This window comes from Pleurodeles waltl, chromosome 7 (assembly GCF_031143425.1).
Source record: "Pleurodeles waltl isolate 20211129_DDA chromosome 7, aPleWal1.hap1.20221129, whole genome shotgun sequence".
Classification (NCBI taxonomy): domain Eukaryota; kingdom Metazoa; phylum Chordata; class Amphibia; order Caudata; family Salamandridae; genus Pleurodeles; species Pleurodeles waltl.
The window spans coordinates 648473953-648500357 of record NC_090446.1 but is presented as its reverse complement, the minus strand read 5'-3'; the positions used below and the strand labels follow the sequence as shown (position 1 = coordinate 648500357).

Below are 26405 nucleotides of genomic sequence, written 5' to 3'. Positions count from 1 at the left end.
GGTGCCCGAAGGCGCTCTAGAGGGCATTGGGCCACCCAAATACGAGGTACATAGGCTCATAAAATTTCTTCAATTGGGCAAGGGCCGCTCCAACTCCAGGAAACTCTGGGAGACACAAGACAGAGTTTGGCACAGGCTCCATGCAGGAGCGAGACCTCACCTGGTGCCATTGTTCCCGCACCTCGTCGGAGGACTTTTACCGGCACAGAGAAGTTAAACAGCAATTTGACTTTGACTTCTTGTGCCTATGCGACGTACCTGACTATTTAGAATGGGATGACAATCGTCACATGCGGTCCCAGTACAGAGAGCACCGCAGGGTTGTCAGGCAGTGAGGAGCTTCAGTTAACATTTCTTCAGCTCCCTGGGTTTTATGGTGCAACAGTCGTCGCAGGCTTTGGGATTGTGGTCATGCCCCAAACACCAAAAACAATTCAAGTATGGGTCTGAAACCTGAAGGGTTTGAGTGACATCAGTTGGCACTCCAGGAGAAAGGATTATAAAAAAAAAATAATAATAATCTTTGAAAAAGTAGAAAAAACCTCAGACTAAAAAAACCCAAAAAAAACAGCAGTAGCTCTTCCAGATCGGCGCTGACTGACACTAAGAAAATAACTGATGTCAGCACGCTGGATGTCACCTATATAGGCACAGCACACATCACTTCCGGTGTGGAGAATGCTGATGTAGAGCTGACAGACACCTCCCACCAGCCCGTATGTGTGCTGATCAAGAGTTTCCTGATCAGCCTGACACTTGAGGACAATTCTAAGGTAAGAAATCTGCTGCTAAAAGTCTATCAATATCAAAGCCCAAATGTCCTTGATTCACTGCAATGAAGGCATGGCCATGAACTGCATCCTGTCCAAGACAACTCATAAAAAGGAAGCCTCTGCAAATGAGTACCATGTGCCTTCAGCTCGTTGACAGAGTAGCCCAATGATGTCAGGAGGTTTGATGATGCCTGAGGGAAGTCTGACTGATGGTGACCAGCCAGCCGTCAAGGTAAAGGAAAAGTGACATTCCCCAACTCTCAAAATTGGAGGCAACCATTGCCATGACTTTTGTAAACACCTGAGGGGCAGTGATGAGGCTTTAGGGGAGCCTGGCAAACTTTTGTAAACACCTGAGGGGCAGTGATGAGGCTTTAGGGGAGCCTGGCAAACTGAAAACACTCTTGCTCTACCTTAAACCGCATGTAATATCTGCAAGACTGCAGGACAAGTATATGAAAATATGTGCCCTGAAGGTCCAAGGCGAACATCCAGTCGCCCAGATTCAAGGGAGCTAGAACAGGGACCAGCATAACCACTTAGATCTTTGACCTCTAAATGCCTTCCTACAGAAGAACAAATTCAAAGTTAGGCCAGAGCCTTTCATCCTTCTGCAGCACGAGGAAATAGCCAGAGTAGCAACCTGCCCCTATTCCCAAGTCCTGAGTCCTCTTGATGGCTCCTTTGGAGACTAAAGCTCACATCTCCTGCATCCGAGTGGACAGGTTTTCCTTATACCAGTTCTGATGAGGGAGGCAGGTGTGCAGGCAAAAAGAAAAAATATATAGCTATCCTAATTGCATGTCTCAGATATGAGTAATCACCACCCTCGAATGAAGTGCTGGATGCAGCCTACCAAAGGGTAGTTGTACACCACGAATGGCAAACTAAAGCAGCATGTAGGCTATTGCCAAAGGGGTGGGGACTGAGAAGACAGATGCCCATGGTGCGCAATGCCAGATCAACATACCCTGTCACAAAAGGAATCAAGTGACTTAAGAGCAGACTACGGAGACTAGCACTATCCGTACACCAACCTTCTGTAGTATTCTTGGAATTTACTCAACTGGTGAGGAAACTGGCAAGGGCAACAACATCTAGAATTGAATTTAGCTAGAAAGTGGGTCGTGGCCCTATTGTCTTTAAAGCATGCTAAGGCAGAATCCACTTTTCACTGAATATTCACGAGTCATCACAGGGTATATCCTTAAGGGAGGCATGAGCATCTGAGAAACCTGTGGATCACATCCATGCATAGTGACCACAATGGTACCAGTGGCTCACCCCATACAATCAGTAGTGAAAAAAGGCTGCATCCTGGCAGTTTTTAATGCTCTGAACTAAGGAGGCACCAAGTTTTTCTGGGACTGCTGGCAGATTCTCACTGGCTATGTCCCAGAAGGCATGCCCAATAAACAAACAGCACTGATCAACATTCATGCTAGGCTAAGCGAAGAAAACATTTGTTTTCCAAATGCCACAATCCTTTTCAATTACCTGTCTGAAGGTTTTGTGGTGGGGGTCTTTACGTCCATGTAAAGACTGCCATCCTGATAATGAGAGGGTGGGTGGTGCATTACCATCTCAGGGGTGTGAAATTTTATAAAATATCTACTTGTCCATGAGACAGGTTGCATCATAAATCTACCTGTCCTATTTAAAAAAAAAAAAAAAAAAAAAAACACTTGGCCCTTCGGCGTTATGAAGTGCAGCAACAAATTATGGCAGCAATCTTATTATAAATATCTTGGACAATAGCCTCTCTGGTTATGCCAGGGCTCATACTATAGTAGGGTTTGGATACTAGCAATTCCCTTATTTTGCACCTTTCAGAAGATCTACATACTGGGGCTGACGATAGGGGTAAGCAACAGTTGCACATGGGAATGCTTTTTGGAGTCCGTACAAACCTTCTAACTTGCATGCTTTAGGGGTTTTCACCAGCTCTTCTCTAATAGTTTCCCATACTCAGAAAGGCTGGAAATGTATTCCTGATGTGGGCAGAAGTAAAACTTTTTCCAGGATTGGGAAACGGTGGTTGGAGGGGGAAAGTGATCCAGTAAACACTAAATAGATTTTCCTATGAGCAAATCTACACACACACCTATTTCCTTGTAACAAAATGTAGTTCAGAAATATTTTCTAGGAATAAGATATCATAGCCAATATCTGTAAATTCTTCTGAATTCATGAAAGTCGTAAATGTGCATTAATACAAGGACATATACCATGGGTGCACTTTTGTGATTTTCTTTAGGAATTGGGCACCCAATTGGTCATCCAAGACCTTCTGTTTTTATAAAAATTTGCTCTATTTTTCAACTGGCTTCAACGTGAGTGGCAGCATTCTCCCCTTTCCAAAGGAACATATTGGCACATAAAGTAATATTATTAAGATCCAGGAACTACTGTGGCAATGTGTGCTTTTTGAGACCTAAAAATATTTTTCCTTTTTGACAATGTTTTTTAAGATGGTGAGGGCCTGGCGACTCCCACAACAATTCTGCTTTACAAAAACCGTGTCAAAACAAGAAACACATTGATACAACCAAAAGGCTGACCACCAATGTCAGACCTATTGGCTTTGCCAATGCTTGTTTATTTTCAGGTTCCCCGTACTCTTGTTGAAACTGGTTAGAGCATCCTGGAAGCATTATACTTGGCCTGTAATTGTTAAACATGTCTACACATTTTTATGCTGGAACCACTGTCAGTATTGCAGCCAAAGCGTAGAACATTTTCTTAAGAGTGCTCACCCCAATAACAAAGACATTGCATTAATGAACCATAAATACAAGTTCGAACAGCATTAACATATGGACACAAATATTACCTTAACTGCAAACAATACCCTTCCCTGATGCATAGGGTGGAACTGTAAATTTGCAGCCAAAAGGTGGGTGCTGCAGAGGATTAGGCCTAATTGTCCAAAGGACAAAATAACCATGAAACCTTGTTATCCTTGACCCTAAACATTATGTCCTTTGCGTCGGGCTGTAGGAATTCCACACCCCTGCATCTCCATCATCATCCACTCAATTGGTGGCAAGCTCTTGTCAGAGCCCAGAAACAATGGAGCATCTAAGGGCATTTGAAGGCCAATGAGGAGCGAGATCTAATGGTATATTTACAGAGAAGAGCAGAATGGATTAGAGTCCCAGCTGGTCTTCTTCAGTTTCCGCTTGGACTTCAACAGCAACAAAGAGTTTTTGCATGGGCGGGTCCATGCCCTCGACTTGGAGTAAATGTGACTTATGCAAGGCCCTTAACTTCTTCCTGTGTTCTGCGGCATACAGCTTCCCTTTGCAATCCCACCTCACCTTTGGGTGGATGGAGGCACACTCACTCCCAGACCTAGAGTTGTGCTCCAAGCCTAAACACCAAAGACTCCCCAGAAGTGGGTCAGTGACCAATATGTTTCTGCAGTCACAACATGGTTTGAAGCCTTTGTACCTTCAAGAGGGGACATTGCTGCCTTGCACGTAGGTTTCTTTTTTTGGGGGGAGTTGCCGAAAGAGCTACAAGAGTGGGTTTGGGGGTCCACGTTTCAAGGCGCGGAAAGAAAGGAATAGATCTCGGCATTCAGGTGTGGTGCTTACAAGCAGCTCAGCTCCATCACTGCTGGGGTAGAACAAAGCCCATAGAGAGTAGCATCTAGTGGGGGTGCAAGAGCATAGCTCTGAGAAGTTCTGGATCAAGTATAGCATCTGAGGAGTATTCAATAGGTGAGAAGCCTGGATTAGAAATACCCATAAAAAACATGTAAAATACTGTACATGTTAATGTACCCATAGGGTTAAATCTGCAAGCCTACCTCAACCGATGTAAACAAGATTGCTTGATTCGGTTAGCATATTTGGGGGGGGGGGGGGGGGTTACATTTAATAAGAGAAAGCCAAGAAAGAAAAACGTATCTCCTCCATTGCCGCGCCCTCGTCCTCGCTGCAGACAGGCACAGGTTCCCAGCCTGCCCTGCGGCCAATCCCGACGCTGCTCAGAGCGGGGTCAGGATTAGCTGGGAGTGCCCAGCCAGGGCACTCCCAGGCAGACTGGGAGCATGTGCAGGCTCTCTCCAGCCCGACAACTAGAGAAAGCCTACAGCACACATGCACTGTTAGGGGCGTGCACAGTGCACTCCCCTCAATTCGTGTTCTCCCCCCCTCCTCCCATGGCCCCGTCCCTTTCACCATAAACAGTTAATTATTCCTTTGTGTTAAAAGGTTTGCAGCTTCTGCAGCTGGCGGGAAAGGGTGAGGGGACGCTCCTCTACCCTAATGGAGGAGTCACGGCTGGTTTCCTGGCTTCCATTAGTCAGCAGCCTCAGGGTCATGTCATCAAGGTTCACTTCTGCTCTTTGGCTGTTCCTTGGAGCCTGGACCAAGTAAAGTTTCAGGTTGGCAGCCAGTGTACTTCCACTGCTGCACGCTTCTCAAGGTACGCTCTTTTTAACTACTTTTTAGCCCTCCTTAAGTGTGCCCGAGTTTTCAGACAGTCCTTTGAATTGCTTCTGCATAGTTGCTCGTGTGAAGTTGTGACCTGCAGGTTTCTACTGATATCTGTGTCCAGCATTTAACACACTGAGCCTTCTTCTTGGTACTGGATATTTTAACTGAGACGCAAGCACACACAACACTTAAATCATAAATCTGCCAGCGTCTCTTGGGCCATCGCAACATAACACCTCTCACTTGTGTGTGTGCTCTTGAGAAGAAATCTCCCACCACGCTTGCTACATGAGGGGAGGTAAAGAGATTCATCAGCCATTATAAGCCACAGTTTCTCTCTTCTCAGCCAGCGTTCTGAGAATGTTTTCTTTGAAACATTTTTCTCTCATTGCTACTGAACACAGCCTCATGTATATTTGTGTATGTTTTACGATGTTTCAGCCTCCTGCTGTTTCCCACACTCCCGTGTTCCCAACCTCTCCCGCAAGTCGTTCTTTTTTTTTTTGGGCAATTTAAGATATTGCAAACTTGATCCAAATGTATCATAGCGTTTTATGTGAGCACCAGTTGCTTTGCAGTAAATGACAAGCAACGTTCAGTGACAAAACTCACATATGTTTAAAACTGGGCCATCTGAGCAGGTGGGGGTTGGGGGGGGGAGTGGGGGGGGAGGTTAACACCAAGGGAGATGTCTTTAAATCTAGGCACCGGGCTTACTGAATTATGCAACTACGTTGCTTATAAGCTTTGGGTCCTCATACTGGCAGGCTTGGGTGAAAGTGGCTAACGGCATTTAACTATCTAACGCGTCTTTTTGCCCTTCTGGTTATGCGATGCCCACTTCCCCTAAAGCTGGAAGTAGGCATCTCAGAGCAGGAAGATGTCACACAAGACATCTTACCTGTTTTTTCCAACCTTGAAATAAAAGTAAAATAAGCAACGTTCAGTGACCAAAATGGAGCGGAAACGGGGGCAAGTAGGGTCCTTGAACTAACCATTCCTGTGATTTCCTGCTTCTTAAGATCACTCTGGTGGAGACTAAGTGATATGCAAACAATCACAGGATGTTGAGCCTCCCACCAAACTCAGTTCCTCAGCTTCGAGCTCGGATGTTGTCTGTTTACCACCCCCCCCCCCCCCCCTCCCACTGTTTGTTCTTTTTTTTTTTTTTTAATATATATATATATATTTTTTTAAACAATTTTAGATAGCGCAAACTTGACCTGAAGGTATTGGAGCACTTTACACATTCCTCCCTGTCAGCTTACAACTTTTCGTGTACCGTATTTTACTTCCAGGCTGCGTGAAATCACAGAGGTGACCTATTGGAGGAGTCAGAACATATAATTAAATTTTTGAAAACATATGCAGCATTGTTTGGAAAAATTTCAGGTAATGTCTTGGGATGCTGAGACATCTGCTTTTTGCTCTCTTAGGATGCCTTTTTCGTTTACTGTGTCACTGCTAATGGAAGATTTTTTATTTGTTTTATTTTGTATTTGCTTTGGTGATGCCTTTACTATGCAGCATATTTTACTCAATGCTGCTGCATAATTCGGCCCTCTCCAACCGCAAACTTCCAGTGGCCTTAACAATACAAAAGCTCCTTAGGGAGCATGTGGCAAACTTATTAGCTTTGCCAATGCTTGTTTGGACAGAGGCTCAAACACCGAAACAGTGTGTGCAAAAGCCTTTTCCAGCATTTATTTATTCCTTTTCCAATTTATATTGGCATTAATGTTTCTGTGACAGTGGGCTACTCTACACACACACTTTGCTTTTTGTGCTTTCACGTGTTCTATCTGGAGTCTCCTGTTTGATGTCTGTTCTCAGCTAGCGGGACCACAAAAAGAACATAACTGGCCATAAGTATGCTGCCTCCATATCCCCACTTGAAGCACACAGGAATTGTTTCTTACCTGTATTCTCAGTTCTCCCTTAGGGGAATCAAGTCCTAAGCAGTGAATAGCACACCCACGTCAATGGTGGTTCAAAGACCTTCTTCACCAGTCAAAGTATCCACATCTCAAGCTGCCGTGCAGACCGGATCATCGAACAAAATTCAGAGGCCAGGTGGTTGACCCCAGTCTCTCCTCTGGGAAATTGGTAGCATGGCTCCTGCACTAGTTCAGTATGGACACTTGAACCTGCCTCAAGACTGGATAGACATCCCCAAGGAGGCTAAACAGCCGTCAACTAGTTCAGCTTACTCTTTCAAATGGAAGATATTTTGCACTTGGTGTTCTAACAAGAACATTTACCCTCCCAGGAAAATGTAATTCTTCCTTACTTTTGCTATTTGGCAAAATCTGGCTTACAATTCTCTTCCATAAAGGTTCATTTAGTGGCTCTTACCGCCTACAGAAAATGTCCTTCACAAACCTCTTTTTTTGCCATGCCAGACATAAAAAAACCTCTTAGGGGGATGAAAGAAGGCTTTTCCTCTCGTAAGGCATCCATCTCCTCATTGGGAGCTAAATTTACTATTCTCAAGCTGCATGTATGCACCTTTTGAGCCCAATCACAAATCAACCTTAGAACATCTCACCTGGAAAATTGCTTTCCTCATAGCAATCACATCAGCATGTAGGGTTAGCAAAACCCAGGCATTGTGGGTTTATGAACCTTACGCCGTCTTCCATTCCAATAAGTTAGTGATGAGGACTCATCCGAAATTCCTTCCAAAAGTAACTACAGACTTTCATGTCAGATAATTACCTTACAAACCTCCTTCCAGTATCCTGTCACACTGGCTAAAAGAACGCTCCACTCCCTTGACATGAAGTCTTCAAGTTTTTACCCAGACAAAATGCAAGACTTGCGCAGATCTGACCAATTGTTTATAAACTACGGTCCTGTCTGCACATGCCCAGCTACTTCAAAACAACCCATTTCCCGATGGATAGTGTCCTGCATTCTTTAATGCTACCAGAAAGCCAACAAGACTATCAGCTAGACCTAAGGCACATTCTTCTAGGGGCATAGTGGCTACTACTGCTTTAATAAGAAACGTCCCCATAACTCAAATTTGCAAAACAGCTCAATGGAGATTTGCTCACATGTTCACCAAGGATTATTGCTTGGACTGAAGTCCTAGAACAGATGTTCAAGTAGGACGTGGCTGCCTTCGAAATGTATTTGCTTAAATGGCTAGTATAGTCATACCTTGATCTTTTCCACCACTCTTGGAGGGGATGAGCTTGCTACTCTATTCAGTGCTTATAACTATCAATGGAGATCCCCTATGAGAGAAGGAATTGTTTTCCTACCTATAATCCCATTTCTCTTAGGAGAATCTCCATTGAAGTCATAAGCAACCCTCCCGCCTCCCGGGTAGAGATGACTGAGGGGATTATGGGACCTACCCATCACTGATACATCTTGTCAAAAAGAATTGAGGCAACTGCCACCAGCTGGGCATAATGGGATACTGGTGGTCGCTAAATTGTAATTTTATCTTCCAGGGCACCTAAGCAGTTACTGACTCAACACCTGAACTCTATACAGACCACAGTGGGACAAGACATGGCCAAGCATATCAGATTTGGGTGCTTTCCAGTCCTACACCAAAGTGCGGATTGATCCATGTTCCAGGAATAGATATTGGTCAAAGGCATGTTAAATACTATTAGACATCCGATTACAAAATGGAGCTTCAATATAACAGCAGAAACAAACTATCACTTTTGTTTTGTATAGCACTTAATACTGGATTGGCATGTGTTCTTTCGCAAATATGGGGATTTAGGCAAAAAGATACAATACCAAACAATTTGCTCACATCTGATAGGTGGGAACATAACTCTTTCTTTTGTCATTAAGGTAATTAACTTAAATAGTAAATATATCTTAGCCTGTTCAGACTATGGAGCTCAGGAACTTTTAGCAATTCTGAGAAACAAATGATTTTAAATTCTGCAGACGCAAAGCATTTAATAGATTAACACACACAATATCTTAATTTTGCAGAGCTCATGAAAAATGAGCACTTTTTAATGAAGAAAATAGTTTAGTCTTATGTATTTCAAATTTCCACACTTAAATAAGGCACAGTTTTGTGAAACAGAGAACACTTTGTCCCCAAAGGGAGGTCTGAATCAGAAGATTCTGCAATACAATTAAAGTTTTAAGGCATCGTCATAAATGTTTAAGGCATTCTCTCAAAATCTGTTGCAACAGCATCTTCCAAGGCAGTCTTTGGATGAAAATGTCAACCGAAGTATCCGTGTAACCTGCAAAAGATTAAGATTGTGCATTATTTTTCTTGGTCTAAAGTTATGCCAGATTTCAATCGGGGATGGAGTCTGAAATGTTTCCATTAGTGCTGGTCCTTGGACAAGTGGGACTTGCCCATCGGTGCACTGTCTTGCCTATGGAATTTTTCAGTACTGTATTCTTCTAAGGAGAAGTACATTAGGAAATATTTTGCAGCAACAAGGATTAAATAGTTGTTACGCCTCATATCTATTTACTATATACAAGCTCTATGGCAGTGTCTTAGATTTCAGAACATCAGTACTCTACAAGCTCAGACCTTCCAAAACAGGAGGTATTAAATCTTCTGCGGCTTCCTGCATTAATAACGAATAGTCTCTAGGGGACATAAAGCTACCCAACTGACCATTTGTAAATCTCCTAGAAATACCATATTAACGACCATGGATGATACAACATACACAATAGTTTATTAACAGTACTTCAAAAAAGTAAAATTGAGAAGTGACGGTTGAAAACCATGTTCATGCACTAACATTAGTGGTACAGCTCTAATGCTCAACTTATTTTGCCCACCATAGCAGCCATGGTTACATTTATTTTGCAAAAGAATTCAGCAATGGCCTCAGCGAACGTGAAAAAGCAATAAAGGCAAGGAGGTCGGTAGTGGTGGGGTAGGTGGTAATGGAATTGGAGTTTCATGTAGTGCAAGTGCCAAGTGGAGGTTTCAACACACTGAACAACGTAGGACAGTACAAACATGACAGTTAATTAGCAACAGCATATTTAAAGAACATAACACACTGACAGGAACCGATTGTAAGCACACTGATGCATTAAAACATGAATAAGCATCGGCAAGGCCAACAAGTCTTGCCTTGGCAATGTCTTTTAGCCCTATGCAGCAGAGCTAAAGTTAAAAAAAAAAAAAAAAAAAAAAAAAGAATAAACTTTGAGGTTAGCACTCATTTTGTAGGCGCACGTGCCATGCATGTGGTTACGAAATGACAGGTGTTTATTTCTATTATCAATCTGAGTTTGATAGATAACTAAAAAGGAAAAAAAACATGCAAAAGCTTTTAAGCAGGTGGTTGGGCTGCACCAACATGGGCGAAGGTGGTGGGGTATAGCAACACTGGGAGTGAATACAAAAGTAATGAAGTATTGAGGACTGGAGGGGCTGCTTTGGGGGAAAGCAATGGAGACAAGCACATTGGCGAGCACAAGAGGGAGGTGACGAGGAGAAGCACCTAGGGAAACAGAGCCACATGAAGTGCAGGGGTGGATAACTATGTACATAAAGAAAGCATGAAAAACTTAAGCACTTTCATGGGGTGCTTAACAGAAAATAAATTAAGGAATGCCTGATGACATGGGCTACAACAAGCTTATTAACATTTAATTGGGGTGTGTTCCCCTTCAAACACATTCCCGAGCACTGGTGTGACTGCAAATCTACGACCACACTCAGAGCTTCTTTCTAGTAAAGGGCAGTCCTTGATGTCACTTTCATGTTTCCAAAGAGTCTTGTGACCCTGTGTCCACCTCTCTCAACCCCCAGAGCGGGAGTCTAGCACCATCCAGAAAGAAGGTACCTGTACTCCATAACAGTCATATCTTCCCTATTGGATGTACTAAGAGAACTCGCTGCTAAAAACAGGCATTCAATATATTGTGGTAATTGATAGGGAAAAAAAAAAATCAACTTGCAAGTTCCATGGAAAGGGAACGGGTGGAAAATAGGCAGCACAACGCAGGGGTAACATTATGTGAAAGGCTCACAGTGAAACTGGTTGAGCATGAGGCATGCAATAGTGACACTGTGCCTAAAACAGGGGTGTTTATAGAAATAAGTCACCCAGAAAGTGCAAAGTTAGGGCTTAGTGAGGGTGATCAGATGTGTCACATTTACTGGAATATTCCAGATTTTGAAAATCTTCGGGGCACATTTCTGAAAGTATCTCATGTCCTACTCTTTAAAGACCGACAGCTAAGCACAGAGGGAGTAAAGTCTTTATGTGAACCCATGCAGGATTAGTTTGCAGCACTTACCAAGAAGCAATTAAGTGGCCGATACTGTGCATACATGTCAATATTTTAGAACAAGAAAGTAGGACATTTTCACCAAAAAAAATGTTGGAATATAATTTCCCATTTATCTTTCTAGCAAAGCAAAGAGATCTACAATAAATACATTTTTGGCTTAAAAATCATGAGTCTCATCTGTATCAAACCTGTTGGAATGTATGATTGCATCACAGCTAGATTTCACTTTCTCTGTCATTGACACCAAAATATACCTTGTTGCCATGTAAGTGAGAGTCGTCAATAATATCACTCAATGGCCCATAATTGTTGCAAAATTATAGTCGACTTCTTTGCTGGATGAATTCCCTGGTTATTAGTTTTCAACATCTGGTCGTTCCCTATACAGTGGGCTGTAAAAACAAACATTTGCAATGCAATGGGTCTCGCGTTTGCTCGAATAAGACGTATTTGCGTGGTAAATTCCGAACTGGACATTTCTTGCACATGAATTTAAAATAAAAAAAAAAAAAGTTGAGCGCAGTTAAATGTATTAATTGGCAAAAATGCAATTATCCATGTAACAGGGTCGATGTGATGCAAAGCGCTCAACTACTGCTCAAGATCGTGCTGCGTAGGACAAAATTGAAAAAAAGTCCAGAAACCATACGGAAAACACAGAGCCTCGATGTTTTCAGAAGTTGGCCGGTGCGCTCGAGCAGGGATAAACACCAGAAAAGGCATGACGTGTGCATGCCTTCCACTTAAAGAGAATTTTAAAAGGCAAGCCCACAAACCAACCAAACTCATGGGCGTGCGGTGGGTGTGGTTACAAGCCTATAGAGAGAACAGCAGGGACAGAGCGCTTTGCCCTCGACCCTAAAAAGACTGGGCACAGTGTGGATATGTGATGCGCTCTGTTCAGCATCGCTTCACATACCATCAACTAACACTGCTCTACTTCCCATTTTCGCCTCAGTGTACCATTGCACACGAGAAATTCTGGCAGCAGCTCTCAATCGATTGCCTTACATTTATCGGTTAAAGGAATGTGGCAGTATGCTAGTAACACCTTTATTCACAAAAACGAAAGTAAATTTGGCAAGAAGATAAAATGAGCAAATCAATAAATAAGCTTTAACATGGAATTGTATGTTAAAAAAAATATATATATATACATTAACCTGGGATCCTTGCTTATAATCTAGTCATAATTGGCCTTTGTTAAACAGGGGGCTGGAAAAGACTAGTTGACAGAAGTAAAACCATGCGAAATTGAATTACTCAAGGAGAAGACACGTCTACTTTAATTTTAGAACATGAGTGAGATTTCGTGGTCGGCAAAACTGTAAACGTGCAGAAACAAATAAAAGATGAAGACGGTGCGAAAAAAGAAAACGCTCGCCCTTCAGCTGTGCGAAATTGTACAACCCGTCCATCAGCACCGGGGAGGGGTGCACCATATGCAACAAAAGCAAGGTCTGACATCTTTTAAGCAAATTCCAATGTATCAAAGGCAAAACAGAAAGTGTCAGACTTCTGTCGCCTAAGGCTGTGTGTCAGAGTAATGGACTAAAGATAAGGCAAAGTTCTACAGCTGCTGCTGTAATGATAGGCATCGACTAGTACCAGGTGGTTGCAAAGTACAAAAAACATTAATTGGTACTAAGATAATGCCAGTACATGCTGCTGCTGCTGAAAAATAAAACAAGTTTATCATGACAACATGCCATATGCGCCTTCTTTCTTGTGTTACCCTTTCCACGATACCATCCTGATTGCTAACCATCTTTAGCCTAAAAGGGCCTTCAGGCACAGCAGCACTTTATAAAACGTTTAAACACAAAAGGCTACAAGAGAAGAACAGGCCATATCTACAAACAACGCTGAAGAAAACTATCAAATTCAATAAAGAGCGGCCACTCTCGAGTATTTTGAGCTTTCAGGAAACCATTAGCCCTCAGACTGTTCTCACTCGGAGAAACCCCATCCCAGGAACGAGTTTTTAAACTCGGCGGGGACAGGTATGCTCCTCGATGCAGGGTCCCTCGAGAAAAGATGGCAGTGTCATGAGTATGGAAGGAGCAGGTGAAGTTCGGCATGGGCCTCCTGTCTTGTTTACACGTAAGATGGTGGGTTTTGGGTGCCAAATGTGACAAGTTCAGAGTATTTTGAAACACTCCGTCAGTGCAGGGGGGGGTTGATAAGCAACATGGACAACAGACAGGCGGCTGGGGGACGGGAGGGAGTGTTAAAGCGCCTCATTCCCAGTGCAAGCAGCAGCAGCAGGACACTAACCAACGACAGACACTAACCTAAAACAGACAATCTGTACTAGGTCCGTGCTATCCAAGGAAAGAAGAGCAAGTGAAGCTGACACGCTCTGCCCAATTAGGAGGCAGCATAACAAAAAAAGAAGTGTGGCAGTGAGGCCAACAAATTGTAGGCAATAGAGAGGCTCCAACCCCCTTGTATACAATCTCTCTCAAAAGCGAGAACATTGACGCAGGCAAGACCCAGAAAAATTAGAAACGGAGGCTCCAGGATGGGGAGTAAATTACTGGAAGCTATCCTCCTATACCACACATCCTCAAACCACAAAAACTCAAGGCTTTCAAATGAACTTGCTTAGAATTTAAGTCACATAGGTTATCCTCTACTACAGTGGTTCTTAACATTTTGACTTCTGTGAACCCCAACTTAATCATTACTGAAATCCAGCCCCCCCCCCACCCCCACACACACCTAGTCAATACTGGATCCCGGGGGCCCAAACTGTGATCAATTGAACCTCGAGACAGGAAAGAAAAATACAGAAACAAGTATTCATCAAACAAATACACAAATCAAATATTCCATTTAATTCACAAATATAAAAACTCTAGACTTTCATTTGTATGGGAAATTTGGGGTTTTCCGATTTTAACTCTGGCCACTTTTTCTGAATTCAACCGAGCCCACCAATCGCCCATACTGTATTCTTTTTTTATGCTTTTGCACTGCTCCCACTAATCAATCTGAGGACATCAACTTAATTTTAGCCTCCTATTTCAAATTCCATCGAATTTAGAGAATGTTGTAAAATGCTCAATATTACATGTTGCTTCATTATTTGTATACACTTTATTAATCTGTTAAAAGTAATTTCATTAACTGAGCCGTCACGGACTCCCTGAGTAAGGAGTGCAGACCCCACGGGGTCCCTGGACCACAGATTAAGAACCGCTGCACTAATACAGTGACCAGCATTTGGGAAGGGAAAAAAAACCCAAAATACTCGGTGCTCAGAAAACTCAACTTTACTTTTCACAAGACCACAGTATCAACATTTGAGAATGTTTGCTTGTACTGCAATTAAACTAAAGTATACATCACAGACCGGTGAAAGTGAGAACTTTTTTTCCCCTGAAAACTATTAGGTTATTTAAGCAGAAACCGCAAAGTATGCAAGCAAGCAAATGTAGGGTGAGCCCCCCAAACCCACATCTACTGCAGACAATGCAAAACAGTCTATTTTTATAGATTTAAAGTATGCTAAAAGATTACTCGGTTACTTAGGAGACTGGGTTTGTTCGCTAATGTGAGTACTGTGAAAATGCTGCTGTTAGAATTAGTTTGAGGCATTCTTGTCAAGGCGAGTAAAAAAAATGGAGCTAGCACTCAGTTAATCAATTTTAGCACATTTATAAATCATAAACCTTAGCATAAATCGCCAACATGCAGCAGTGCACGTTTCCACTGAAATGTTTCTCATTGACACATTTAAGCACTGGCGGACAGTGCTGAAATGGATCCGATTTACTCCAAAACTCCACAGTAGGGACACCATCTAGAGTTACTGTGGGTAGATCTATCAGGTGCTGTTCAGTGGCAGACAGCCAGTGAGTTTTTTTTTTTTTTTTTTTTTTAAACAGACTAACCCTAAAAATACAGGCAAAGTGGAAAACAACAATATTAAAGTTATTCAATTTTACTTAGTAACAAAGACGCCATTTTAAGCTAGGTCTAGGGTTTAAGACAACTGTAGCAGACATTTACATTCCAGGGTGTAATACTGGTAGATCCATGTGGTAGTATCTGGTCAAAAGGTTTGGAACAATAAATAAGACACAATTGAAGTGTCCACTGTATATAAATTGCATGTACAATGTTGTCACACATTTCTATTTTATATAAGCAAACATTATCGTATAGTGAGAGCCTTATTTAGCAAACAAGTAAGAACTTAAAAACACAAAATACATATGTTAATGATGCACCCAATACAAACATCTACACGAACTAGAAAACATAATTTGGGGTTCATGCAAATGAAAATAAGTTACTTACCTATAACTGTAGTTTTCCAGTATTGGAATCTTTCATAGATTCACATGCTTGAATCATTCCACGTCGTCGAGATGGGAGTCCCCGGGTATAATTTACACAAGTAATGTCAAGACATATTAACAAATAAAAAGGCCCTAGGCCTCTTCAATTTAACAGTCTATCGGAGTCATTTTGTGAAAAGGACCAAACTTGAGCATCCACCAATCAGGCGACCACACCCTCCAGAATCCTCCTGAGAGAAGCTCCAGCACCTCAGATTTTCCAAGCACAAGTGCGTACAATATAGGAAAAAGAGAGAGAGAAAGAGGTGAAGTGAGCTTCTCCGGGGAGGCGGGTGGGTCGCATGTGAATCTATGAAAGATTCCAATACTGGAGAACTACAGTTACAGGTAAGTAACTTATTTTCTTACTCCAGTATTGGAACTTTCATAGATTCACATGCTTGAATCAGAATAGAGAGCAGTAGCTATGCACATTGTTATATAATAACATATTTGATCGAAAACACCTTGATACATGAAATCTCATTATATTCCTGTATATACTATATATATATATATATATATATATATATATATATATATAAAACTATATCTATATATATATAACTATATCTATATTCATCAACACATATCTATGCATATATATATATAAAAAAAAAACATATATATATACACACACACACACACACACACACAAAGAAATGCAGAGAGAGCAAAAATCATTCTAAAACACTTATGTAATATGAATACCATCATTAAAAACGACCACTTATGTGTCTGTTAGAATGTTCTCTTACTCTTGTATACTTACTCTTTTTTTTTATTTCTTTTTATAAGCAAATGTAAGGGATATAAACAATGTGCATACCTGTTATAGGATGGAAGGATGTAGAAGAGATGGCTCACCTTCACCTGAAGAGATTCCTGAGAACCGCTTGACCCACTGCTACCTCTCCCGGAGATCGAGATTCCAAAGCAGTAGTGTTTCGTGAATGTATGACAAATGTCTTGTAGTGAAACTCCGGCGAACAGTGCCGCTGACGACGAGACTGCGCTCGTGGAGTGAGCATGTACAGGTGAGTGCAGAGGTTTGCCCGCTGCTTGATGGCAGAAGCGAATGGCTGAGGCGATCCATCTGGAAATACTCTGCTTGGAGAGTGGATGACCTTTCCTAGGAGCACTGTATGCTATGAATAGCTGATTAGAGCGTCGAAAAGATTTAGTCCTGTCCAAATAAAATTAAACACATCTTTTAACGTCTAAGAAGTGTAATGCCCTCTCAGCCGGAGTAGATGGATGAGGAAAAAAAGATTTGAAGACTAAAGGTTCGTTGATGTGAAAGTCTGAAGGAACCTTTGGAATAAAATGCGGGTTAGTGCGCATTAGCAGTCTGTCGCGTTTAAGCTGTAGGAATGGCTCTTGGATGGAAAGAGCTTGCACCTCGCTGACTCGCCTAGCTTATGTGAGAGCTACCAATAAGGCAACCTTCCATGACAGGAACTTGAGAGAAGCACGATGGATCGGCTCAAATGGATGCTTCATAAGTTGTGCTATGACAATATTCAGGTTCCACAAAGGAGGTGGTGGTGGTCTGAAAGGAGGGAAAACTCTGAAAAGCCCCTTCAAAAACCTCTTAATCAGCCGAGAGGAGTAGAGTGAGGGTGTAGCATCTGAACGTCTGTATGCAGCTATAGCTGCTAGGTGAACTTTAATGGACGAATGTGCCAGGCCAGCTTGAGCTAGCTGCAACAGATATGGTAACATTTCCTCTGGTGGTGAGACTAATGGGTCAATCTGTCGTTGATGACACCAGACACAGAATCTTCTCCATTTACAATAATACGTTTTGTTGGTGCTATCCGCTCTGGCTTTTGACAAAATATCCCTACAGTCCTGGGGATATTCAAATGCACGAACTCTCTGTGGTGAGGAGCCAGGCTGATAAACGCATTGACTTCGGATCGGGGTGCCAAACCTGGCCCTTGTTCATTGTTAGCAATTGAGGTAACGGCTCCAGCGGAATGTGAGGCTTGATAGGAGAAGTTCCACGAACCAATGTTGATGTGGCCAGTACGGAGCTATCAATATCAGATTGCACGGTTCTGTTTTCATCTTCGTGAGTACCTGTGGGATCAATGGAATTGGAGGAAAGGCGCAAGCAAAGATGTCTGACCAGACTATCGAAAACGCATTCCCCCAAGAGCCCTTCTGGTGATGCCAACTTGCGAAGAACTGGCATTTGGTGTTGAGTTTGTTAGCAAACAGGTCTACCGTTGGTGTTCCCCACAGGGAAAATATATGGTTCACTACTATCTGGTCTAGCTCCCACTCATGGCAGTTCGACTTCTGCCTGCTGAGTGCATCTGCTGTCTTGTTGTTTATTCCCGGCAAGTGTACCGCTGATAGTGTAATGCCTTGCTGTGAGACCCAGTTCCAGATTGCTTGGGCTTCTCTGGAGAGAGTGAGAGATCTTGTGCCTCCTTGTTTGTTGAGGTAATGCATCGTAGTGGTGTTGTCCGTCCTTATTACCACTTGCGATCCTGAGATCTTGGGAAGAAACGCCTGTAAGGCCAGGTGCACTGCTCTGAGCTCCAGAACTGATATGCATTGATGCCAGATGCGGTGGCCATTTGCCACTTATTTGCAGATCCTGTAACACAGCTCCCCAGCCTTCCAGTGATGCATCCCTCGTTATGGTCCACGGAGCTGGCTGCTGTAGAAACGAAAGGCCGATTGATAGATGATGCCTTTGAGACCACCATCTCAGAGCTCTGAGCATTATCGGAGTTATTTGTATCTGATCCTCGAAAGTGCCCGACACTTGGAATCATTGACAATTTAGTTGCTCTTGTAAGGGGCGCATCTTTAGACGGTATAGAGGAACCAGAGGTATGCATGAAGACATCATGCCCAACAGAGACTTGAACAGACGGACCTTTCTTCTTTTCTGTATGGAACTTGCTAGAGTCAGTAACCTTTGTTGCCTCTCTGACGTGGGACATGCCATGGTGGATTCTGTGTCCAGTTTTGCCCCTAGAAAGGTAATATTGCGTGCTGGTAGAGGCTTGGGTTTCTCCCAGTTGATGGGGAGTCCGAGGTTGGTTAGTAAGGAAATGCACTTTTTTGTTTATTTGTGCACTCCTGCGTAGGTCTTTGCCTTTATCAACCAATTGTCTAAGTATGGAAAAACTTGGTGTTTTCTCCTTCTGAGAAAGGCTGCGACTGGTGCTAGACATTTGGTAAATATTCTGGGAGCTGATTTCAGTCCGAAAGGAAGGACATGGTATTGAAAATGGCTGCCGGCTACGGTGAATCTGAAGTATTTTCTGTGGGCAGGGTGGATGGGTATGTGGAAGTATGCTTCTTTCAGGTCTACTGTAGACATGAAATCTCCCTGATTGAGACACAGGAGGACGTCTTGTAGGCTGATCATACAGACAATTGCTTTTTTAAGTAGACATTTAGTTCCCTTAAATCGAGGAACAGCCTCCAATCCTTCCACTTTTTCCGAATGAGGAAGAACCTGGAATAAAATCCTGTTCCTCGCTGGGCTCGAGGCACCTTCTCTATAGCTCCTTTGAGAAGCATTTGGTCGATCTCCTTTTTGAGGGTATCTTGAAGGAGTCCTGCGGGAGGGGGGGGGGGGGGGGTGTTGGATGGAGGTATCTGGATAAATTCTAAAGTATGGCCCCGTTTCACTAATTGTAGGACCCACTTGTCTGAAGTAATGGTTTGCCATTGTTTGAGGAATAGAGATATCCTCCCGCCCAGAATGAAAGGAGGAGAACTGGACGTAGCCGGAGCCTCTGAAGCATCAGGTTTTACGAGCTGAATCTTTGGCCGGGCGGGTTGAGCGTCCACGGACGCCAGGTCTACCATAGGCAGGTTGCGGCGGCTGCCTTTGTGAGTAGTATTGGCGATATTGTTGCGAAGAGGAAGGATAGGCGGAATACCCGTTGTTGATATCCTCCTCTGTATGAGGGTTGACCGCGCCCTCTAGGTCGAAAGGAAGACTTTCGATATTTCAGGGTCCCTAGTGACCTTGCCGTGTCTGTGTCCGATTGGATGGATTGTAAGGCGTCATCAATGTGTTTCCCAAATAACGGCTGGCCATCAAAAGGTAAGTCCAAGATTTTATTTTGCACTTCTGGATGGAAAGAGGTAGCTTTAAGCCAACCTTGCCTTCTTAGCACCGCTGCACCGGCGAGTTGTTGAAAAGCAGTGGTTGCTATATCCATTGCACAGTATAAGCTCTGCAGACGTGCGTTGACCCTCCTGTACCGTTTTATTTGCCTCTGATCTTGCATCTTCCGGCAACTGGCTAATATAAGGTGCAATGCCCGCCCAAAGCTGTCTATCAAACCTAGCCAGTATTGCCAAAGAGTTGGCAGCTGTAACTGCTAGGCTAGCCATGGAAGAAAACCTTTTACCTATGTTATCTAGCCATCTACCCTCTTTGGGGGTGCGGAAATCTGGGCAGAAGGATTCTTAGATCTTCTTTGTGCTGCCTGAGCTACCACTGATTCCGGAGGAGGGTGTCCCGTTAAGCATGTTGGTGCATCATCAGGTGCTTTGTATTTCTTATCCAGATGAGGCAGTACAGCCGTAACTGTAGCCGGATTATGCATGACCTTAAGACCCTCTTCCCACAGGTAAGTTTACCATCGGGATAGAGCGCACAGATTTCTGAAAAGGATCCTTAAAGTCATAAAGAAAACAGTCTGTTTGCTTGGTAGGCATTGGTAAAGCAAAATGTTTTGCCGCTCTCTCTAGAAGATTGTGAAACCCTCCTATATCTTCTGTGGGGATTCCACCTTCGATTGAGAAGGAGAAGGAGGAGCAGGGATGATGTATTCGTCCCACTCTGAGTGAGTGTCCAGGAGCTCCCCTTCTTCCTGATCCCCTTCTGAGATGTCGGTATCATGAGGAAGTGTCATATCAGGAGTGGCCACATTCGTGAGAGGTAAGGAAGTTGGCCTCTGGTGTGGAGTGGTAACCCCAGAGATGGGCGAGGTTGTTCTCCTTGAGGGGGAAACCTCCTGTTGTAATCAACCATCATCACTCTGAGGTCAGTTAATAGGGAGGAAGGAATAAATGCTCCCTGTTGGTATTGCTGCTGTTCTGAATAAAATTGGGGGTCATAGGCCTCTTCATAGTCCTCCTCTTCCTGGTACTTTACGTTCAGTTGGGATGGACTTTGGGCTGTTCCAAATGGCCCCTCATCATCTGAATCTTTGTCTCCCTCCAAAAAGGTGTACTGGAACAAGGGAGGACACCTTACTAGGTGATGTATGAGTTGGCGTCAGCTTTTCCACACTTTTTAGATGTTTTTCTCTCGTCGACAGTGTTGTCGATGGTGTCGTCGACGGCGTATATATAGACTTCGTTGTGGACGGTGTCGTAGACGCTGGACGCACAGAGATTTTAATAGAAGAAAGTCTCGCCGACGAGTCTACAGTCGATGAAGTCGTCGACGACGGTAGGGCTGACCTGGACATCAGTGCCGTCGACGATGTATAGACGGTCGTCGACGCTGATGTGATAGCTGCAGTTCTCGTTGACGGTGGGGTACCTGTCTTCGTCGACGGTGGAAACCCAGAAGTAGATGTCGTAGCTGGAAAAGCACTCACCGACGGTACCGTCGACAATGCTTTTTTCCCCAGTTACAGAGGATGGCTTCTTAAAAAGGCACAGATGGTGGTACAGAGGAAGACTTCCTGTGCCTCTCTGAACTGGAAGAATGGCCTTTCCCCTCTTTCCTGGAAACTTTCTTTGGGGAAGAAGATGGGCTGCGGCCCTTATAAGACCATGAAGCAGTCTTTTTGTGGGCTTTGAGAGTTGTGAGGGAGATCTGGAGCCTGATCTCACCCTCTTTAATGATCTCTTGGATGTTGATGATTCATCAATCTCAGAGTCAGAAACTGGGTCTTTCCTATGTTTTAGTTTCTGCAGCCATATCAATAATCTGCCTTCCCTGTCTTTTAAAGTTTTAGAAGAAAAAGTACGACAAATCTTAGTCTTTAGCTGAATGATCTGGGTAGAGGCAGTAAATGCAGTCTTGGTGAGGGTCTTCAGAATGAAGCCTTTTCTTTCCACAAGTCTTGCAATCTCTGAAGAGACCCTTCTTCTCCTTGTCAGACATAGTTGGAAAATAGTTGACAAATCAAGTTAGATAAGTTTCTCTGAGAGAAAAATGTTGAAAAAAGGTGTGAAGAAAGAGTAGAGCTCTGAGGAGACTCCCTAGCACGACATGCGGTAGAAAATCTGAGGTGCTGGAGCTGCTCTCAGGAGGGTTCTGGAGGGTGCTGCCGCCTGATTGGTGGATGCTCAAGTTTGGCCCTTTTCACAAAATGACTGATAGACTGTTAAATTGAAGAGTCCTAGGGCCTTTTTCTTTGTTAATATGTCTTGACATTACTTGTGTAAATTATACCGGGGACTCTCATCTCGACGACTGGGAATGATTCAAGCATGTGAATCTATGAAAGTTCCAATACTGGAGTAATTGAAAAAATCAATTATTTGAAACTTATAAAATGGGCTCAGTAGGGTAGTTAAAATCAAGGGTAATAGTTGAATATTCGCTTTGTATTATAAGCTGTATGATGGGTATTACAATAACTGTACAAACAGGCAGATGTACCAGACACATACAAAATATTTTAAAAAGTACTTACTTTTGGTAACGTTCTGTTTGGTAGATACTTTAAGAATATATTCCTCACCTTGTGAATACTCCCAGGTGCCAGACTGGTTCAGAACATTTTCATTTCATAGCAGCTCCCTCGTGCATCAGTAGGTGGTGTCATGCAGCTATGCGTCAGGTTTGTCAGGCCCCTGAAGTAATGTCAAGGCCCCTACAAGGATGTCACATTGCACACAGTCAGTTTCTTCCTATTACGGAGCCATTAGAAATGAAAATGTTCCAACGTGCAAAACTCTATACTGGAATCGTATTATATGGGAATGATGAGTAAATTCCACAGAACGGAGAGGAGGATGATTCAGTGAGGAATCTGCTGTTAGATAATCCACCAGAAGAAGCGTTCCAGATGGAAAGTATTTGTTTTTTCTGATGGACACTTCTAACCTTGGATTCCTCACCTAGTGAGTCGATACCAAGCTAGTAACTTCTCAGTTGGTGGGTCTTTGGAAAGACTTGGGACAGAATATCATGCAGGATAGACAGATCAAAATGCTCCTCCTGCCATACATGGCTATCCAGGCAGCAGTGCTTTGTGAATGTATGGACTGGCACCCACATTGCAGCCTGGCAGATGCCCAAAACAGGCACAGTGCGCTCCAGCTGAGTGGTGGGGAGTCTGCGCTCTAGTGGAAAAGGCACACACGCCTTCCAGAGGCTGCTTTTTTGGCAAGACCAAAGCAGATCTGGATGCACAAGACAATTAATCTGGAAATCTTACGCTGATGTTCCACTTTGCCTTCCTCTGCCCCACAGAAACCACAACGAGTTGAGAGGGTCAGAAAAAGCTGATTGGGGTGATGGACAGCCCTATAGGGAAGGGATTGACCTCTTTTGGAAGAAAGAAAGGTTTTGCTTGAAGAACTAGCTTGTCCAGGTAGAATTGGTATATGCTGTTGTACAGACAGCCAGTAGAGCGCTCATGCGATGAGATAATCACAATCATACATTTTGTTTTCCATGTCAAGAGATGTAGGGAACAGCTATGCATGGATTCAAATGGATTGCACAAGAGGAAGGTGAGAACTGCATTAAGATCTCACTGTGGCATAACACATGAAGTTGATGGGAATCATATGAATCAGCAATTTCAAGAAAAGCTTCACAACAGGTGATCTGAAAAGAGATAGCTGCTAAGGTAGATGTAAAAAGGCAGAAAGGGCTGAAAAATAACTTGTCACAGCAAAGCCCTGCTGGACTAGAGACAAAATAGCAGTACATAAGCCAACTATGATTGTAAAGACTGAATGTTGCAGGAGGAACACCACAGAACAAACCTCGCCCAGCAGAACGTATAAACTGTTTTGATGGAGGGATGCCTTGCTGCAAATAGGCCACCAAACACTGCAGGAAAAAGGTGGAAAACCATCAACTGCTGCTCCTCAATCTTCACACATGGAGATGTAGGTTATGCAGGCTCTGCTGCGACTGGATATCTTCCCAAAAGGGCTGGCGGATTGGAGGACAAATGCTCAAGGCCAGAAGTTCTGAATACCACACTCTTCACCCAGTCCTAAGTCTAGGATGACTTGGACCTAGTAATTTCTCTTCTTCAGTACTCTGGGCAGGAGAGGTAGAGTCAGGAAGGCATACAGTAGTCCAGCGTTCCAATCAAGATAAAGGGCATCTTCGAGTGACAACTTTTGCATGGTAGAGGTCCCAAGTCAGTTAAGGCACTGCAGATTCTCTGCAGTGGCGTAAACATCCATGCAGGTCCCATTTCTGGATGAGGCCCTTCGCCACCTCCAAATGAAACTGCCATTTGTGATTTGCTAAGCAACATAGGTTGGAGGTCACCCGAACATTCAAAGATTCTGCTAGTGTTGTACGATCAATGAGCCCCTGATGATTCAGCCACTTACTTGCAAGAGGACCAATGACTACAGTCCGCCTTATTTTTTGCAGTACCACATGGCAGTAAAATTGTCTGAGAACCTGCAATCAATCCACTCCGGACAGGAGGAACATTTTCAGTGCCAAGCATATCACCTGCATCTCCAACCAGCTGAGGTGGAGACAGGCTTCTACTGGAGTCTTCAGGCTTCTACCTTCCACCACATGATACGTCCATCAACACATCAACGATGCATCCATCACAATTGTTAGCTCTGGATGAGGTGGCAAGAGGTATGCCACCGGTGGAACTGCGGTCCAGTAGCCACCACAGCAGGCCTCTGGCAGTCTCTACTAACAGCTGTATAGGATAGGCAGGTTACCTTAGGGCTGAGTCACTGATGCTTTAAAACACACTGCACAGCCCACATGTGCTCCTTGGCATGGACCATAAGCAGGATGCAGGAGGCCAAGAATCCTGAAAGTTGCTCTCACTGAGACCCAGGCTGAAGGCTGGAATATCAGGTTCATAGCCTGAAGAACAAGTTACATACCTTTGGTAACAAGTTATCTGGTACAGACTATCTAGCTGCAGATTCCTTAACTTAGAATTCCCTGGCATCAGATTTGAATCCGGAATTTTCTGCTGAGCAGTACCCTGCACATGCCGTCGGGTGGCATCGTTCAGATCCGGTGTTAGGATCCGTGTGGCGTCGTCCGCATCGTTGGAGCCGTCTGACGTCACGGTCTTCTATATGGGCACTACCCCAGTGCACGTACGTCAGTTCTTTTCCACAACTTCCCACGCCAGAAGCTCAGAGTCATGGAAAAACCAACAATTATTTACTTTTCTTTTGATTGTTTGAGTAAAATGACATGTCCTTGAGAAAGGGAAAAAATATGAAAAACAATGTATATATTCACAGAGCGGGGAGGCTTGGGTGGGTGTAAGGAATCTGCAGCTGGATAGAGTCTCTACCAGATAATTAGTTACCAAAGGTAAGTAACTTGTTCATCCGATAGAGACTTCTAGCTGCAGATCCCTTACCTTAGAATAGATACCCAAACTATAAATCCTGGTGGCGGGCTGCGAGAATATACTTCACACCAGGAAGTCCTGTAGGATCAGGCAAGCAAAATGCCCCTCTCCCCTCACCTGGCTATCCAGGCAGTAGCGTCTTGCAAACGTGTGCAAGGAAGCCCACTCTGCTGCTTGGCAAATATCATGTACCTGCACACTTGAGCTAACGCAGTGATAGCAGCTTTTCCTCTGGTAGGGTGAGCTCTCAAGCCCTTAGGAGGCTGCTTCTTAGCCAAAGCGTAGCAAATTTTTATGCAGAGAACGACCCAGCGCAAAATGGTTTGTTTCTGGACTGCCTGACCCTTCTTTGCACCAACGTACCCCACAAAGAGTTGGTCCTCCACCCACAAGTCTTTTGTGCTGTCAAGGGAGAACGAGAACGTTCTTTTTGAGTCCAGCTCCTCTTCTTTAGAGGGATGTGGTGGAGCACAGAAGGTGGCCAGGGTGATATTTTGACCCAGACAGAAAGGGGTCACCACGTTGGGGAGGAAAGAGGCACGAGTTCCGAGGACTACCTTATCAGGATACATCATGAGATACGGCAGTTTCGATGATAAATCCTGCCTCTCACTCACTCTCCTGGCAGATGTGATCGCCACTAAGAAGGCTGTTTTGATAGTGAGCAGCCGGAGAGGACAGTTATGTAAAGGCTCAAAAGGAGCACACATTAGAAAAGTGAGCACTTGATTAAGGTCCCACTGGGGCACAACAAAAGGCGTAGGTGGAAACATATGTACAAGCCATTTTAAGAAACTGTACAATGGGAGACTTAAAGATGGTTGATCGGGCAAGTGAAGAGAAGCTGATAAGGCAGAAAGATGGCCCTTAAGAGTCCCTAAGGAGGAACCCTGTTGGACCAGTGACAGAATGAACAGAAGGATATTAGAAAGAGAAGAAGAAAGAGGATCAATAGACCTCTCTGTACAATAAAACGTTTCCAATAATAAATCGACTTAGTAGAGGGACAGATGGCTGCCAGAATGACATCACAGACCTCGG

At 43.7% G+C, this 26405-nt stretch overlaps 1 protein-coding gene across 1 annotated transcript in view; it reads right to left on the bottom strand.

Annotated features, from left to right (window-relative positions):
• Window positions 1-9175: 9175 nt before the first annotated feature.
• Window positions 9176-26405, bottom strand: part of ATP6V0E1 (ATPase H+ transporting V0 subunit e1) — a 203031-nt gene continuing 185801 nt past the window's right edge. Inside the window, exon 4 of the mRNA XM_069244652.1 lies at window positions 9176-9450. The gene's annotated coding sequence lies outside the window, so the exon portion shown is untranslated. The remainder of the gene's footprint in view (window positions 9451-26405) is intronic.